At 45.5% G+C, this 18,573-nt stretch overlaps 1 protein-coding gene across 1 annotated transcript in view; it reads left to right on the forward strand.

The window, feature by feature from the left end:
* Positions 1 to 7,674: 7,674 nt before the first annotated feature.
* Positions 7,675 to 18,573, forward strand: part of KBTBD8 (kelch repeat and BTB domain containing 8) — a 65,885-nt gene continuing 54,986 nt past the window's right edge. Inside the window, exon 1 of the mRNA XM_045025579.1 lies at positions 7,675 to 7,742. The gene's annotated coding sequence lies outside the window, so the exon portion shown is untranslated. The remainder of the gene's footprint in view (positions 7,743 to 18,573) is intronic.

Genomic DNA, 18,573 nt, shown 5'->3' on the forward strand with positions numbered 1-18,573 from the left:
CTCATCCACAGAGCCGGTTATCTCGTCATAGAAGGCAATTAGGTTAGTCAGGCATGACTTGCCCTTGGTGAATCCATGCTGACTGTTCCTGATCACTTTCTCCTCCTTTAAGTGGTTCAGGATTGATTCCTTGAGGACCTGTTCCATGATTTTTCCAGGGACTGAGGTGAGACTGACTGGCCTGTAGTTCCCTGGATCTTCCTTCTTCCCTTTTTTAAAGATGGGCACTACATTAGCTTTTTTTCCAGTCATCCGGGACCTCCCCCGATTGCCATGATTTTTCAAAGATAATGGCCAATGGCTCTGCAATCTCATCGGCCAACTCCTTTAGCACCCTCGGATGCAGCGCATCCGGCCCCATGGACTTGTGCTCATCCAGCTTTCCTAAATAGCCCCGAACTACTTCTTTCTCCACAGAGAGCTGGTCACCTCCTCCCCATACCGTGCTGCAGAGTGCAGCTGTCTGGGAGCTGACCTTGTCTGTGAAGACAGAGGCAAAAAAAGCATTGAGTACACTAGCTTTCTCCACATCCTCTGTCACTAGGTTCCCTCCCTCATTCAGCAAGGGGCCCACACTTTCCTTGACTTTCTTCCTGTTGCTAACATACCTAAAGAAACCCTTCTTGTTACTCCTAACATCTCCGGCTAGCTGCAACTCCAAGTGTGATTTGGCCTTCCTGATTTCACACCTGCATGCCTGAACAATACTTTTATACTCCTCCCTGGTTATTTGTCCAATCTTCCACTTCTTGTAAGCTGTTCTTTTGTGTTTAAGACGAGCAAGGATTTCACTGTTAAGCCAAGCTGGTCGCCTGCCATATTTACTTTTCTTCCTACACATCGGGATGGTTTGTTCCTGCAACCTCAATAAGGTTTCTTTGAAATACAGCCAGCTTTCCTCGACTCCTTTCCCCGTCATGTTATTCTCCCAGGGGACCTTGCCCATCAGTTCCCTGAGGGAGTCGAAGTCTGCTTTTCTGAAGTCCAGGGTCTCTGTTCTACTGCTTTCCCTTTTTCCTTGTGTCAGGATCCTGAACTCGACCATCTCATGGTCACTGCCTCCCAGGTTCCCATCCACTATTGCTTCCTCTACTATTTCTTCCCTGTTTGTGAGCAGCAGGTCAAGAAGAGCTTTTCCCCTAGTTGGTTCCTCCAGCACTTGCACCAGAAAATTGTCCCCTACATTTTCCAGAAACTTCCTAGATTGTCTGTGCACTGCTGTATTGCTCTCCCAGCAGATATCGGGGTGATTAAAGTCACCCATGAGAACCAGGGCCTGTGATCTAGCAACTTCTGTTAGTTGCTGGAAGAAAGCCTCGTCCACCTCATCCCCCTGGTCCGGTGGTCTGTAGCAGACTCCCACCACGACATTACCCTTGTTGTTCATACTTCTAAATTTAATCCAGAGACACTCAGGTTTTTCTGCAGTTTCATACTGCAGCTCTGAGCAGTCATACTGCTCTCTTACGTACAACGCAACTCCCCCACCTTTTCTGCCCTGCCTATCCTTCCTGAACAGTTTATATCCACCCATGACAGTACTCCAATCATGTGAGTTATCCCACCAAGTCTCTGTTATTCCAATCACATCATAATTCCCTGACTGTGCCAGGACTTCTAGTTCTCCCTGCTTGTTCCCCAGGCTTCTTGCATTTGTGTATAGGCACTTAAGATAACCCGCTGATTGTCCCGCTTTCTCAGTCTGAGACAGGAGATCTCCCCTCTTGCAGTCTCCTGCTTGTGCTTCCTCCCGGTATCCCACTTCCCCGGGATGGCCGGGAAAGTTGCATGACGCTCGCATATTTAGGAACTTTGGGCTGTTTGAGCAGCTGCAAGAAGGGACTTACTTCCCACACCAGAAAATTACCGTTGGGGATGTTAAAATGCCAATACAATAGTTATCCTTAGGGACCCAGCCTACCCCTTGCTCCCATGGCTCATGAAACCTTACACAGGCAGCCTGGATAGTAGTAAGGAGCAGTTCAACTATAGGCTGAGCAAGTGCAGCATGGTGGTAGAATGTGCCTTTGGACGTTTAAAAGCTCGCTGGCGCTGTGTGCTGAGTAGGTCAGACCTCAGTGCAACCAACATTCCCATTGTTATTGCTGCTTGCTGTGTGCTCCATAATATCTGTGAGAGTAAGGAGGAGACATTTATGGTGGGGTAGGAGGTTGAGGCAAATCGCCTGGTGTCTGATTTTGAGCAGCCAGACACCAGGGCGATTAGAAGAGCACAGCAAGGTGCACTGCGCATTAGAGAGGCTTTGAAAACCAGTTTCATGACTGGCCAGGCTTCGGTATGACAGTTGTGTGTGTTTCTCCTTGATGCAAACCCACCCTCTTTGTTGATTTTAATTCCCTGTAAACCAACCACCCTTCGAAATAAAGTAACTATTGTTTTGAAACCATGCCTTCTTTCTTTATTCATTAAAAAAGAAAAAATGAGATCACAGACAAGGTAGCCCAGGTGGGGTGGGGGAGGAGGGAAGGACAAGGCCACATGGTTTATTGTAAAACTAAAAATCACACTGTTTGAATGACAGCCTTCTGTTGCTTGGGCCATCCTCTGGAGTGGAGTGGCTGGGTGCCCGGAGCCTCCTCCCCTGCGCGTTCTTGGGCATCTGGGTGAGGAGGCTGTGGAACATGGGGAGGAGGGTAGGTGGTTATACAGTGGATACCGCGGGGGTATGTGCTCTTGTTGGCTTTCCTGCAGCTCCAGCAGATGCTTCATCATGTCCATTTGTTCCCCCATTAGCCTCAGCATCTCATCCTGGCTCCGCTCTTCGCGCTCACTTAATTCTTTCCTAGCCTCTGCCACTGAATGCCTCCATGCATTCAGCTGCGCCCTATCAGTGCGGGAGGACTGCATGAGCTCGGAAAACATGTCATCGTGAGTGTGGTTTTTTTTTTTCCACCCTCTAATCTGTGATAACCTCAGGGATGGAGATGATAGGGGGGAGCATAGAAATATTTGCACCTGGGGGCAGATAAAAAGGGAGAGTAAAATTTAAGATGATACATTTCTGAGAACAAAAGGGAGACTCTTTCTCAGTGAATCAAGCAATTCACAGCAGACAGCACATGTACTTTAAGTACAAGGTTGCATTTTGCCTGTTATATTGAGCGCCTGCCGGTATGGTGACACATCACACATGGCTGGGCAACAGAATTCAGTTTCCAGGCAGCCATGGTAAGCCTTTTGGTACGCGGGGTTGGCTTCTTATGCCTTCATAACATGTGGGAATGTTTTCAAACTGCAGTGCCCTCCTTTCCTAGAGCAAGCAATGGATTGGGTTTCACATTTAAAAGGAGGGGCTGCGGTTTTCGGGTGGATGTGCAGCACACACCTACCCCCACCCCACCGTGTGGCTCATCTCTGGGATGATCCCTTCTTCCCTCCCCCGGCCGTGTGGCTATTCTCCGGGATGATCCCTTTTAGCCAAGTGCAAACAGCCCAGCATGAAGGGGGTCCTTTTACTGTTCTCTTACAAAAATTCCCCTATTTCAACCAGGTGACCATGAATGATATCACTTTACTGAGGCTAACACAGAAAGATATAGACCGAATGTTGCTTGAATGCGACCAAAACCCAGGACCATTGACTGCCATGCTTTGTGCTGCAATGATTCCAGAATACTTGCTACTGGCTTGGGGTGGTAAAGTGTCCTACTGTGGAGGATGAAATAAGGCAGCCCTCCCCAGAAACTTTCTGCAAAGACTTTCAGAGTACCTCTAGGAGAACTTCATGGAGATGTCCCTGGAGGATTCCTGCTCCATCCCCAGACATGTGAACAGACCTTTCCAGTAGCTGTATTGGCCACGAATGCATCCCTGTTCTTCAGGGCAAATTAAACATTAAACACTATTGCTTTTAAACCCTGTATAGTTACAAATGTGCACTCACCAGAAGTGCCTTCTCCGGCTTCAGGGTCAGGGATCCCGCCTTGGGAGTGGTCACAATGGAGTACTCTGGGATAGCTCCCAGAGGCCAATACCATCGATTTGCATCTGCACTACCCCAAATTCAACCCAGCAAGGTCGATTTTAGCACTACTCCCCTCATCGGGGAGGAGTACAGCAGTCAATTTTAAGAGCTCTTTAGGTTGATGGAACGGGGTTGGTTGTGTGGAGCAGTCATTTTTAAATCGACCTAACGCGGCTAAATTCGACCTAACCCCATAGCGTAGACCAGGCCTCATTTAGCAATCTATCTGGGACAGTCATGCTATTCCAATAACATCCAGTAGAGAGCAGCAGTACATTCACTGGAAGTCCATTTCAGTACAGTACCTTGCTAATAATGATGCTAATTTATCATGGGAGAGTGAAATGACAAAGTGGGTCTATTATCTGGTTTGTGAGAAAGTAGTTTAATATCATACCAAGTCATCTTAACTTGAAATGAATGAACATACATTGACATAGACAACAATGTTAACAGAGAACAAACAATTATTACAGGCTCTCCCTCATGTCGTATCAATGCCACCGACGTGTGGAAATACTTTACGAATATGAGATATGAGGAGAGATTTGTCTTTTCCTCTTGTTCCCAGATTAAATACAAAAGGTTTCATATTTTTCAAACATAGTAATTTTACTGCAATTTTTCAAATAAGCAATTTATTTTAGAAATAACTCCTTCGCCTCAGGGACCTCTTATCTAGGCAACTATTTTTATTAACTGTTGAACAGAAATCCTAGGGAATATAAACAACAGCTTTCAAAAGATTATGATACAGTACTAATGGTTTTTTGTTTTTGTTTTAAAAAAATTAATATGCAAATTAGATACAGTTAACTTAGATGTAAACAGAGACTGGGAATGGTTGGGTCATTACACTAATTGAATCTATTTCCCCATGTTAAGTTCTCCTCACACCTTCTATGGGTCATCTCGATTATCACTTCAAAGGTTTTGGTTTTTGTTCTCCTGCTGATGATAGCTCATCTCAATTGATTGGACTCTTACAGTTGGTATGGCTACTTCCACCTTTTCATGTTCTCTGTATGTATAAAATCTCCTGTCTGTGTGTTCCATTCTATGCATCCGAAGAAGTGAGCTGTAGCCCGCAAAAGCTTATGCTGAAATAAATTTGTTAGTCTCTAAGGTGCCACAAGTACTCCTGTTCTTTTTATGAAAATTGTAGGGAATCTGAAGGATTATTTTAATCTCCATGTGATACTCTGAGCTTTGTTTATATTCTGGGGAAATCACTTTAAGATTTCATTGCTGTCCTTTCATGCAAAGAATATATTATTAATGTGCATTTCCTCTGGCATTGGTTCTACATGTGTTTTGAGGCAGGAAGGTATTTTTTATCTTGGTCACATTTGAAAGGTAGAAAAGCTGTTTTGCCAGTAAGGCAGATTATCCGGGGATGTACTTTTAGGCCAAAAGAAATCATTTGCCGGAATGTCGAATCAGCATGCAAGAGCTATGGGAAGCTTGACTGAATCTGGACTTCATCTTAAAAGGTAGCAGGTTCAATTCTAATGGTTTTACTTGGTACTGAAGTAGTGGTCAGTGAATCTCCAGATGTTTCCTAAAGTATCTGGAGCGAAAGGGTATTCAGTGTGAAATGATTTGATGTTGAGAAAGAGAGAATGGAAAACAAACTATTCAAAAGAATTAGCTAAATCCAAATGTAAGATCTGCTTCCACAGTCAATAGGAAGGTTAGAACTTCCACTAGATTCTATGGACGTTGTACCCATGTAAGGATTATAGCAGCATTTCCTAGACTTTTGAAAGCTGAGTCCCACCGCACCTTTTCAGGAAAATGAAACCAATCACACCCTTCTTCAGTCCTGTCCTGTGGTGTCAAAGGCCTGGCCATCAGAATGAATACAGACTGCATGCTCCAGCTTTAGCGTTGAGCCTTCCTCTTTGTTCCTACCTGCTTTTATGCGCAATGTTGACCCTTAAACTGTCATCATTGGCATCTGAGTTAGCACTCATTGAAATTAATGGGGCAGGTCAGACCTCAGAACTATTGTTTCAGTCTCTCTGCAAATTCAGGCAGACATTGCTGGATTAGCTACACTTGGGTCTCATTCTAATTTCCTTGCAGCCATGAGAACTGGAGACTAACCTTAAAACAAAAATGAAAACAGACTCTGGAGAACAATTGTGAGGTCTGTCTTCAACCCCTCCCTCCAACACCCCAATTAGTCCTTCTTACCTTCCCTCCCATGTGGCGTGCTCCTATCCACTCCCACCCAGCACCTGTCCCCTCCCATGCTGTTCCTATCCAACCCCTCCTCCTCTGCTCCTCCCAACCCTGACACCTGCCCTCTTTCCCTCCTATATCTATCCAACCCCCTATCTCCTGCCGCCTCCTCCTACCCACCCTGACACCTGCCTCCCTTCCTCTTTGCTCTCCCCACCCCTCGGCTCCTGCAGTTTCCTTTCCTGTTCCATCCTTTTCCTCTTTGCTGCCTGGTCCTAGGACCAGGAGCATTGACAGCACAAGCAGAGACACTCCTGACGCCTGCTACCATAGCAGGTGTGTGTGTGTGTGGGGGGAATTTCAGGCAAAGTCCTGCTCGGCCCCTGCATCCCTGGGCTCTCTCTGACATAGGCTCAGTTGTTCTGTGGGCAACGCAGGAGCTGTGAGGGGAAGGAGCATGCTCAGTGGGAACGTGTGTATGGAGAATTTATTTGCCCAATGCTAACAAGCCTGAAATGAGCACGTGAGGCTTGTAATTTGGCCAGATTTAGCTGGATTTTCACAGGGGTGGCAAAAGGCATATCTTTGCCACCAAGGCCACCTCTCTGCCAAATTTCAAATTTGTACTTTTTTTCCTAACGTGGGCAAACAATGTATTCTTACGCAATGTCATTCTTAGACATGAATGAACTGTTTTAGCTGAAAGGTTCGAGACAAATTTAGCCTGAAGCAGACACCTGGCGTGGGACGTTGCAGACCAAACAGATAAAGATTGGCAAAGTTATAAGTGATTGAAGTGTTGAGCACCCAGTTCTGCTGATTTGGCTGGTCAAACTAATTCAGTTCTTTCAACAAAAAGATATCCCTGGCTTGAAAGCCCATAAAGGTGCATTGCATAATGGAAACTAACTTAAACAGGAGCAGCTCTGTATTAAAGCAGCTTGTGCCAAAAGTGTTTACGTCCTTTCCATGTCAGCAGTGATAGAGATTGTCATGTTAATCCCTTTCCCTTCAGAATGTGCCGACACTGCCCTCTTGTGCTTCCTTTGTTTGAATGCCATTTGTGAGTGACAGACAGCGCTGATTTGGTTGACTTAAATGTGCCCTTTCTACAGGCACGCACATCCTGCATCATTCAAAAGCTTATTATGTCTACTGTAAAGTGACGTGGAGGTGTCCAGTGGTGACGTTACCATAGAAACGAGGATAAACACCATCTACACATTAAAATGACCACTTGGAAATATTTGCATTTGTTTCTGTTAGTTTTAATGACTCTGTGAATTATTTCAAGACATAACACTGGATTTCTTTGTGACCTCAGATGATCGCACAACAATCTAAAGGGTAAAACAAAATCTAGTAATAAATTAGTACAGGTGTAATTGACATGTAAAAGCACTGTAACATTTCTAGTCAACATCATTATCATCATCTTGTTCATCATTATGATCTCTGTCGAGAGTGCGTGGGTTACCCCAGTCATCTTTGCCTTGGCATAAACACAGTTCTGTGTAAGGAAGATTGTTCTGACTACAGACAGTTGATTTTTCTCAAGTACTTTTTCATGGTGAGTTGGTTCTGGGTGTGTTCTAGGTTTTTCAAATGCGGCACATTCCATAATGGACTCTCATTGCCTGGGGAGAGTAAGTGACTTCTCTTTCCCATGCTTCAATGATATTTCTTCTGATTCTGGACTATCTGCAGACTGTTTTTGAAATACCACTCTGCCCATTGAATGGAAAGTATTCTTTCCATCAGTGGTCTCTACACTGATGTCTCTATTACAGGAATGGGCAAACTTTTTGGCCCAAGGGCCATATCTGGGAATAGAAATTGTACGGCGGGCCATGAATGCTCACAAAATTGGGGTTGCAGTGCAAGAGGGGGTGAAGGTTCTGGTTGGGGGTGTGGGCTCCAGGCTGGGGCCAGAAATGAGGAGTTCAGGGGGCGGGAGGGGGATCCGGGCTGGGATGGGGTAGTGGAGCATAGGGGGTGAAGGCTCCAGCTGGAGGTGTGAGGTCTGGGGTGGGGCTGGGGATGAGGAGTTCGGGGTGCAGGAGGGTGCTCTGGGCTGGGACCGAGGGGTTCGGAGGGCAGGAGGGGAATCAGGGCTGGGGTAGGGGGTTGGGGCATGGAGGGTGTGTGAGGGCTCTGGCTGGGGGTGCAGGCTCTGGGGTGGGGCTGAGGATGAGGAGTTCGGGGTGCAGGAGGGTTCTCCGGGCTGGGACCGAGGTGTTTGGAGGGCGGGAGGGAAATCAAGGCTGGAGCAGGGGGTTGGGGCACAGGAGGGGCTCAAAGGTGCAGGCCTTACCTCAGGCAGCTCCTGGAAGCAGCGGTACGTCCCTTCTCTGGGTTCTTGTGGAGGCGCGGCCATGCGGCTCTGTGCACTGCCCCATCCACAGGCACCACCCCTGCAGCTCCCATTGGCTACGGTTCCCAGTCTATGGGAGCTGTGGGGGCGGTGCTCGGGGCCATACCGCTGCTTCGGGGAGTTGTGTGGAGTGGCCCCCGACCCTGCTCCCTGGCTGGAGCACTGGAACAAGGCAAGCCCTAGACCCCACTCCCCAGTGGCAGGGAAATCACTTTGGTTCTTCTATATGGAAGGCTGAATTCTTGTAGCTTATTGAGGAGCCCGTGTTCCAGGCCAGGACAGAGGAGAAGTAGGAAGCCTGTAGTGAACTACTTTGCCATTGCAAGGTAGGGAGGGTGAGCTGGGGGTGGAAACAGTGGGAGACCCAACACAAGTTGCATCTTTCCTGGATTTATTGGGACTATTTTCTGAGTAAAGACAGCAAAACGGGGTCCTTAACGGGTACACCCTCTTCCCAGCACAGAAAATGGTTCATGGTCACTCTGCTGTGATGCCTTCTCCCACGCTGTTTGGAGACACTAATATTTATCTGCTCAAATGCCCAGACCCTTGTAGATAGTGGCTCATTCATTATCCTTCCACCCTATTTATATTCTCCATGAGATGTAGATAAATTTCAGTTGGGAAGCTATAATAGACTCCTCTGAGCTTTACAGCTCCTTTAAAACGATCCCTTTCAACCAAAAGGTGATGCCATAAATATATATTTTTGTCCCCGATGAAGTAAATGCCATTAGCATAAATGAGAAGAAAGGTTCAAGACATTTAAAGTCAGGTGGAAGTGCATATTAATTAATATATAGAGAGGATGTTTTTTGTTCCAGACTATTTTGCTTCCAAAAGTGATTTTAAAGATTGTACTAGGATTTTTTTTTCTGATTGCTTTTGCTTTGCCAGTGGTCCACTCTGTTCTAATCAGCTCTGCTTTCCATAAGAGAAAAATGCTTTTATCCAGATGCATGTCTGGGTAACCAAAAAAAAAAATCCCACTTCTGTTTTGAAGATTTTCATTTGTACCCTTGCGACTAGGTGAAAAGCTTTTCTATTAAAACACAATGAGAGAGGAGATTTGATCTGTAACATTCCCCACATAGTCCCATCCTCATCATTTCTGGCAGTATCCTCCTAGGATGGCATTTATCTTATCATCTTGGCTGACACTAGGTACAATGCATGTTAAACTCTCAAAACATATTTGAACCCAATCTCATTGCTGAAAAAATCTCTATATTTTAGCAAGAAAGATCTCATTTATTATTTTTATTCTGGGAGCCTTTGGTACTGATCAAAGAGCAGACCTCATTAAACACAGAGTTAAAAGAAAAAGTGGGGTTTAATCCAAAAAGTAGAAGGATAGTTCTTTCCCCTGATCCATGACTGGGACGTCTAGGCTCTACGGTGATACAAATAATAAACAACAATAATACCCAACCCATTAGGGTACAGATGAAGGCAGGATCTGGGCTCAGAAGGAGACTCTCTTGTTTCACCTGAAGATTGCTACAAATTTGAGATGAGCCCAAGCTCGAAAGTGAATTTCCTTCAATGTTTGAACCATGTTGTGGTTGAAGTGTTGTCTTGGTTCCATCTCCAGTGGCAATATGACAGACAAGGAGTATCCTGTGCACTGTAAAGCATTGATTGTTACTGTCTCAGACTGGATGGACCAGGGGGCTAAGGCTCCCTGGAAGAGAGAGTTGCCTACCAGTGTCTTGCCTGCACTGATACACATGGAGCAAGCAAGGATTGAAACGGGGAGACGTGCAAAGGAACAGTTCCTACTCTTCTCCCTGACATGGGAAAGCAACATCCACTAACAGGTTGGCCGGTGTGGTGAGAGCATCCCATTCTCTTTAAATCTACTCAAGCCACCGTGGGTGAGTGTGGTGAGACACCAGATAAACTCTTGATTGTAGGGGAGGTGCCTGGATGGAGAAATGCTGGGTTTGCTTGTATGTTGCCATGGGCTGAGGATGAGCCCCATTTCTGCTGATGAAAGCAAATGAGGCCATTGGAGTCAGAAGAGTTGGCTATGCTCATGAAGTGCGCCAGGAATATAGGCATGCTTTCATTACTTGGCTGCAACATTTCTTAGGATGTGTAACAGTAGCCACTGGAGTCAGCAGAGACTGAGCTCTGTCCGTAAACTTTTATAACCCTGATCCATGGCAGCAGGGCCGGCTTTATGAAGGGCGGGGCCTGATTTGAATACCCAGTGGCGGTCCAGGGCTTAGGCGGCACTTCAGCGGTGGGGGGGTCTTCCACAGCGTTGAAGGACCCTCCGCTGCCAAAATGCTGCCGAAGATCCAGAGCAGAACCTTCACCTCCTGCCACCGGGTGAGTTAAAAAATAAAATAAAAATTAAAAAGACGCCTAAGGCCTAGGGCCCGATTCCAGGGAATCGGCTTAAAGCCGGCCCTGCATGGCAGGTTCTCCTAGCAATATGCTTGTGACACTTTGGAGTTCATCCCAGACCTGTAAGAGGATGGTCACCATTTGCCCTGCAACAATGGGTGCCTTCCATGCTATGCTGCTGTCACTCTCAGCCCTGACACCAACAGTCAGCAGATGAGCATGCAGGTCTCGCCCTGGCTTCCACCCCCCCCAGTTACTTTTTGCAGAATTACCCCCCGCAGTCTCGAATTTCCCCCAAACCATCTCCCTGCAGTGTTCAGCCCTCTCAGGGAACACTTGCAGGAGTTATGAAGTTCCTTGCTCCTTCAAAGAGACAATACCCTGCAGCTCATCAATTCAATTGGGCTTTGACAAACTCATTTCAATCACAGCACTGTGCTGATTTAAATTAAAAGGAAAACAAAAGTCACAGGTTTAAGTGATATCAAGTGTAAGGAATAAAGATAGAAAGGGTTACAAGCAAAGAAAAGTAAAAAGATGCTTCTATGATTAAAAATTCACTCCAGCAAGTCACAATCTTTGCCTTAGCAGGTTTCTCACCTATAGTTGGTCCCCAAAGACTTCAGCCCCCTTGGCTGAGGATCTGATGTTCTGTGATTTCAAGAGCTCTCGGCCCTTGAATCCCTCAAGTGATGGATACCAAAATGGCTTTCTATTTCTCCTTACATCTCCCAAAATTCATTGCCCCTGTTACAAGAAGCAGGAAGGCTTCCTCTGGGCTTCCCATCCCCCTGCTGATTTGTGTGTCAATGGCGCTTCCACTGTTTTGATTCCATGATGCTTAATTTACATTGGAGGCCAGTAGATAGCTGCCTTCCCTCCTGTCTGGGAGATAACCTATTTCTCCCTGGGTTTGGTCACAGACTTTAAAGCGTATCATCAGTGAGTCCCAATAATTTCTCATAAATGTTAACACATTTCACAATGATGATAATCACCAGTGTGTCACAGGCTTTCATACAGACCATACTGATACACTTTTATAATACAATAATATTGTATACATCCTGCTGATTCAATTGCTTATCGTTTGAGGTTCAGACCCTTTGTCTTTATAGCCCAGTAACCCACTGAAGTGTATTCTCAGATAAAGTTCTTTTTCTCCTGCTGGGAAGAGACACCTGGTGAAAACGTCATGCTGGTTCCAATCCCCGCTGGTGATAGCTGAGTTGTTACCTCCTCCCCTCGTTAGCTTAATGGCTTTGTTTACCTTTTATGTAAACACATTTGCAATGTCTCATGATTTGCCGGGGAGAGACATTCAAGCAGGTGGAACCACATTCCTTTGTTTAGGGTGGGATACCTCGTGTCCTGGTTGGGATACCTTATGTATCTTATTTCTGGCACATAGTTATAACTCTTTGTACACACCTTGAATGTACACCGGGCAATGATTTTCTGGGACCGGCATGTTACCAATTTGTATATGACGCCTTACATGACATTTTTTAGATACAGATTCTGACGACAGCGTGTGAGGTGTAGTGAGTATGTCAGGCTGCTGAGACGATGGCGAATCATTAATGAGTCCCAGTGTTGCGCTGTTATTACACAATGCCAGAAGAAAACAGAATCTTCAGTAAAGATGTAGCAAATTCATCCCTCCATCTGGAAAGAAGCCTGGAAAGTTATTGCTCCAAAAAGTGGAGACCGATTGACTAGTATCTTATTTAGTTGCCTTATTAGGCTCTGCTGTTTTGAACACCTGGGACCAGACTTTGCAACAGCTATTATTCCAACATCTGGACACTTAATCTGCACTGCAGCTTAGATTCCAAAGGGCTGAGTCCAAATTGGCATCCCTCCCCAGTATGTTGTGCCTTTCAGCTGGCATTGTTCAGGTTAGTATCTGTGGCTGTCATAAAATGGAATCAAATATTTGCTGCAGCTAATCTGCCTCGGTTTAGATGTAGGATTCAGTTGAGAAGAGAAGTGTGCCTGGAGCAATAAGATACTGAGGCAGACTAACAAATCTGCTTTAGACAGAGCTTAGCCACGCTGCAAAAATATGCTCCAAAGCTTCACCATTTCCCTTTATTTAATGAGAGCATTTTGCTCTTATGGTTCAACTGATAGGAAGGGTAGAGTGGGGCATAACTGGCCTGTCTATGATCCAAATCTGCATCCTGGAAAGATGTGTGTTGCAAAAGTGATGATAATAACCACCTTGCTGTTAGATAGCACTTTTCATCAGTAGATCTTAGAGTTTTACAAAATGGAGAAACTGAGGCACAGAGACGTGCCAGTGGCAGAGTGAGGAATAAAACTCTGGTCTCCTGAGTCCAGTGCTCTATCCTCTAGCTCACACTCTGCTCCGCTCCCCCCCACCCCCAGGGAGGAAGTTATGTATAGTAGTTAAAGAAGGCAACTTTAGAAATTAAATCGATAATTTTCATTTCCACATCATTCGGAACACTTGAACACATGCTTAAACCTCATTGAAGTCAATGACATTTAAGCACATGCTTAAAGTTAGGCATGTGCTTGGAAAGATAGAGGTCTCTAATAGTTAACCAAAGCATGCATCTTGTAAACGTGTACTTCAGCCATGTTCTTGAGCAAGGGTGTTAGCTCAAGGGACATGGGGAACAGAGTGGAGCTAATGAAAGTCTGGTATTAGAGGAAACTGGGGCTGGAATTTCTTTCCTAATAAAATGTCATACCTTTTAAGAAAATTCCCATTTCTCCAGTTTTGCCTTGTAACCAAATACCTTCCGCCTAAGCTGTCTTGTGAAGCCTCCCTTAGCCAAAAGAGCATCTTTGAAACCACGAGGGCTCTTCTGCTGGAGTGTACAGATCCCGGCCTGTGGGTGGCAAGGAAAGGGTTAAAACTCTCTCCCTGAAGAAAATATCTTCTTCAGCTGCCTGCCCTCACGGTAGGGCTTGCCAGGGAGCCCAGGCATTGGGGATAGGAAAAGTGGTTGGGATCAGCTGGAGCTGACTACTTCATTAGCAAGGAATTGCAAACAAGATCTTGGACTGTGCTGGAGTCCACCAGAGCCTCCAAGTGATGAGAGGAGATGTTGGCTGCGAGATATTTATACTGCTCAGGCTGCAAGAAGCCCCTCAACTGATGGGTTGGAGCCTACATCTGAATTTTGGCTTTTCAGGGGTGTCATAAGTGCTCCTTCTCTTCATCTCTGTACAGTGACTTCCAGTCACACGAATGAGCTTCATGCATGCAAACCCTAGATCCCATAATTAAAACAAACGTTTGGAGAGGCGTGATATTTTAGTGTGCTGTTATGATGAAAATCTAGGACAGATGGGATTTGATCTTGTTATTTTGTTGTTGCTCATGCTGCAGTTTATATTCGACCTATTTGTTCTCCAGTTTACGCTGCTTCTCATTAGTGAGCCAGTTTTAAGAGCGCTCCATCGCATGCTTCATTTCGGCATGTGCCGGCTAAGCTCAGAAAGTCATCGGCCTTCTTCTTAGACAGCTGAGGTTCTTAGCTGAGACTCACTTCTCTCTAAATGATATTTCACTGTTATAGTAAATGATCAATTTCTGCTCCGTGTAGCCAAGGTCAGGTGCGAGAGAATAACAGTCTCCTACCTTAGCCTTGCTACTGGCACTATGGAGAAGTGATTTATTGCATTTTCAGAAGTGGATGCTTGACATTTTGAAAATGTAATGTAGTGCAACAGTAATTAAGCAAAAAGTAGACCGCTGAACAATTGATTACCGCTGTCAGTAAAGCCGGATTAATTTAGATGCTTGAAGAATTGAGTCTGCCATCTATGAATTAAAGGTTAGTAATTAAATTTATGAGCCATGGCCACTGTCTCCTATTGATACTTCACTCGTAAGGGTCCCACCATAGGTTAATCAGGTGGAAAACAAATATAGGTTGTTACTTTGCTCAAAGACTTTCTGGTGAGAGCTGGAGTGAAGAATTACCAAGCAGCGGACTTGCATGCCAGCTGTGAGTATCCACCAGTCTATTATCAGTGCAGTCCAGTTGTGTTAACAATGGTCATATGGTCCTATATGTGCTCCAAGGAGTGGCAAAGGTGATAGTGGCAGTTGTAGCCTGATGGCTGGAAGTTGAAGTAGGCAACATTCAAACTGGGACAAAGGGGTGCATTTTTAACAGGGAGCATAAATAACCACTGGAAGAGCCCATCACGTGGAGTCAGGCTGCATAGGCATCAACTCCGTAGGTACTCCAGGGCTGAAGCACCCCCAGGGAAAAAATGGTGAGTGCTGACACCCACCGGCAGCCTCCCATCAGCTCCCCCAACAACCCCAGTGCCTCCCACCCATCAGTGGGCCCCACTGATCAGTGCCTCCCCTTCCCTCCCCATGCCTCCCACCTGCTGCGATCAGCTGTTTCATGGCACGCAGGAGGCTCGGGGAGGGGGAGAAGTGAAGGCAGAGTGTGCTTGGGGGAGAGGGCAGATCAGGGTGGGAAGAGGCAGGGCAGGGGTGGAGCGAGGGCGGATAGGGATGGGGTGGGGCCTGGGGCAGAGCCAGGGGTAGACCACTCTCCCCTTTGCCCCTGGCACGTTGGAAGGTCAGCGCCTGTGACTGGCTGCCTTTCTTAAAGACATGTTTCAGTTCTACCGCAAGTTCTTGGGCTTGAAGCGGGAATGGCTAAGCCAAGGCCTACAGCCTGTGTTATGCAGGAGGTCAGACTCGATGATCGTAACGGTCCCTTTTAGGCTTGGAATCTGTAATGTGAACTGGTTATAATCAAAGCTAGTAATGGGTAGTTTATTTCTGAGAGCACCTGGCCTCCGTGCAAAACAGATGCAGCTGCCGTGAAAAATGGTTGGACTGTAATGAAGGCCACCTCAATGTGATCCCAGTCCAGCTCATCTCTCTTGCAAAACGAGCAACATAACATTTTGACAGGATTTTTCTGTCCTATTAAAATTAAAATGTGGGTTATGTTTTCAGGCACGCCTGTTTCATTGCGGGCCTGTCCCACTCCCATCTGGGATTCATAAGCCCCAAAGTGGATAAAAAGCAGCATTTGAACCAAGCAGCTAGATTTTACCTTATGTGACAAACATCGAAATGGCTCTTCAGGGGTCAGTGCAGCCTTGATTTTTGTATTAGATCATTAAAGTAGTTAATTAATCATTCAGATTTATAGCGTGCCTTTTGAGTTTAACCCTTACGGTGCCCTGTGGCTATATAACATATGTAAAGCATAATAGTGTGTTACCTAGGCTAGGGCCCTAATCACTGAACCATCATTCCTCTCACCTCCCTTGGTCCAAAACAGACGTGCTGCAAAGGCTATTTAATTAAGAGGGTTATTTTGGAGAAGGCTGAGGATATGTTCCTGGTGGGGGAGCTATAGGAGGTGTTTTGAGTTACTGGCTGGCTGAATTTTGAGCAATATTTTTTTATTATGTTTGCTGCTGGGTGGTCGTAACTGATGAACAGTGGTATAATTTAATGGTTAGGGTGCCTAGAAGGTTTTTTGGGGGTTTGTGTCTTTTATTCTAATTTATACCTAACGATATAAATTATACTGTTTAACAAAATCTGACATCCTATTTGGCCAAACTCTGCTTTCTTCTCTTGAATAATTAACTAAATAACAACAAGCAAGTCATTACTTCTGGGAAGGTCTGACTGATCTAACTGTGGGCTGAAACTTCCTGGGGACGCTTTCCCTGTCAACCTCCACGCCATCCTTGGCAGACAAAATGTATATCCCAGGACCTCGTTGATTTTAGAGGACTCCTATTTCCAGCAGACGGAAGGAGCACAGTCTGACCTAATGTCTATTGCAATTTCTCTGCTCTTTTCCCTGAGATCTAGTCTTTGCTACCTATGTTCTGCTGATACAGCTATAGATAGATCAGTAGAGCTCCCTAGTGTAGATTCAGCGTATGCTGACAGAAGGAGCATTTCGGTGGGGATAATAAAAGACCAACATGGACTATTCGGCGCAGCATCATTTGTGGTGTAGCTCTGACCTTAGTTAGAAGCTAAACCCTTCCATGGGTCTGAACAGAGCCTGCTGCAACATGTCATTTGCACTAGTTCATTGGTGAGAGTGCGTTGTATTGAAATGTGTCTGTCAGCGGTGCTCTGGTCTTTCCCGCTCATTGTCTCTCTATTTCCAATGTTGTTTCTCAGCTCAGTTGACAGCGGCTGAGACATGAGGCCACTATGCCCTTCTCAGCAGTTGTGTCACATCTGTTTGGCAACCCTAGCAGCAAGCATTTGTAAAGGAGCTAAAACAATTTGCACGTGAATAGGTGTTTTTATATCAGTGCTGGACTGCTTGAAAATTAGAGAATGGCTCAAACTGGGACCTCTGATTTGAATCCTTCTCTGAATTTCAGTGAAGAGTCATAGACCACTGTGATCATCTAGTCTGCCGCCTGCATAACACAGGCCAGAGAACTCCTCCAAAACAATGCTTAGAGTGGGTCTTTTAGACAAACAGCCAATCTTGATTTAAAAATTGTCAGTGATGGAGAATCCACCACAACTCTTGGTAAGTTGCTCCAAGAAAGGGTTGCCAGCTACTATGGTTTTGGGTTTAAATAGGATACAAAACTGCTTTACAGGACCAGATCAGACCCATTGCAACCTACTATAGCAGGGATTTCATGATAACACTTGATCTCATGAGATAGCCACCATTTGGGGCTGAACTCTCATGAGGACAGTTCACAAGACTCTGGCCCCATGAGAATCCGGACCCTAACCTTGGGTCAGTCACAGACTTACGTCCTGAATCCTAAATTAAACTCGAATTTGATATGGAGCTGACCAGTGTGTGCTTGACATTTTGCTGTGGAAAATATCCTGGTTAACTAATGTGATCAGATGACTTGACACCACTAAGAACAGACTGCTAAAATTTGGAGTTACTTGTTTCTGTTTAAGGGGGTGTCACCAATAATTTCGAACATGATTCAGATCCTAGGGAGATGTAATGTGTTAGTAATTCAGAAAGTAATTATAATATTTGGCACTTCTCAACTGCACACCTTAAAGCATTTTTCCCAGATGGGTAATATCCCCATTTTATAGCTGAAGAAACTGAGGCAGAAAAAAGGGAAAGGACTTGTTCTAGATCACACAGTGAGTCAATAGCAGAGCGAAGCATGTCTTCTGATTCCCACGGCAGTTCCATGCACCAAAACAAGCTGCCTTTCTCACCGCTGGTCCGTGTCACCTCCTGTTGATTCTGGGGATTAGCTCTGTGAGGCCAATTCCCCTTCCTGCAGTTGCACATCATCTCTCTGTCTCTCTCTCTCTCTCTCAGTCCAGAGACTCTCTCACTCCAGCAGCTCCTGCTTCCTCTTCGCGACTCAGCCCTCTGGCCAGGTTTGTCAGCATGGCATAGAGCTGGCTACGCTGGCTTTGTATTACCTGGGGATAAAGATAACCAGTTAGAGAAGGAGGCTAAGTCAGGAAAGAAAGAAAAAAAGAAAGGAAGTTTCACCCACCAATATATACTGAGGCTGGCAGTTCTGTGTTTTGAGTCCTGTCAGTCACACACAGAAACTCTTTATAGAAACACTGGGATTAGAGGTGATCGGAGAATGATTTTTTTTTCCCCTAAGATTTTTTTTGATTCAGTTTTGGGGCTTTGGGTCAAATGAAAATGTTTTAGATGAAATATAAATTTTT

This window comes from Mauremys mutica, chromosome 7 (assembly GCF_020497125.1).
Source record: "Mauremys mutica isolate MM-2020 ecotype Southern chromosome 7, ASM2049712v1, whole genome shotgun sequence".
Taxonomy (NCBI): Eukaryota; Metazoa; Chordata; order Testudines; family Geoemydidae; genus Mauremys; species Mauremys mutica.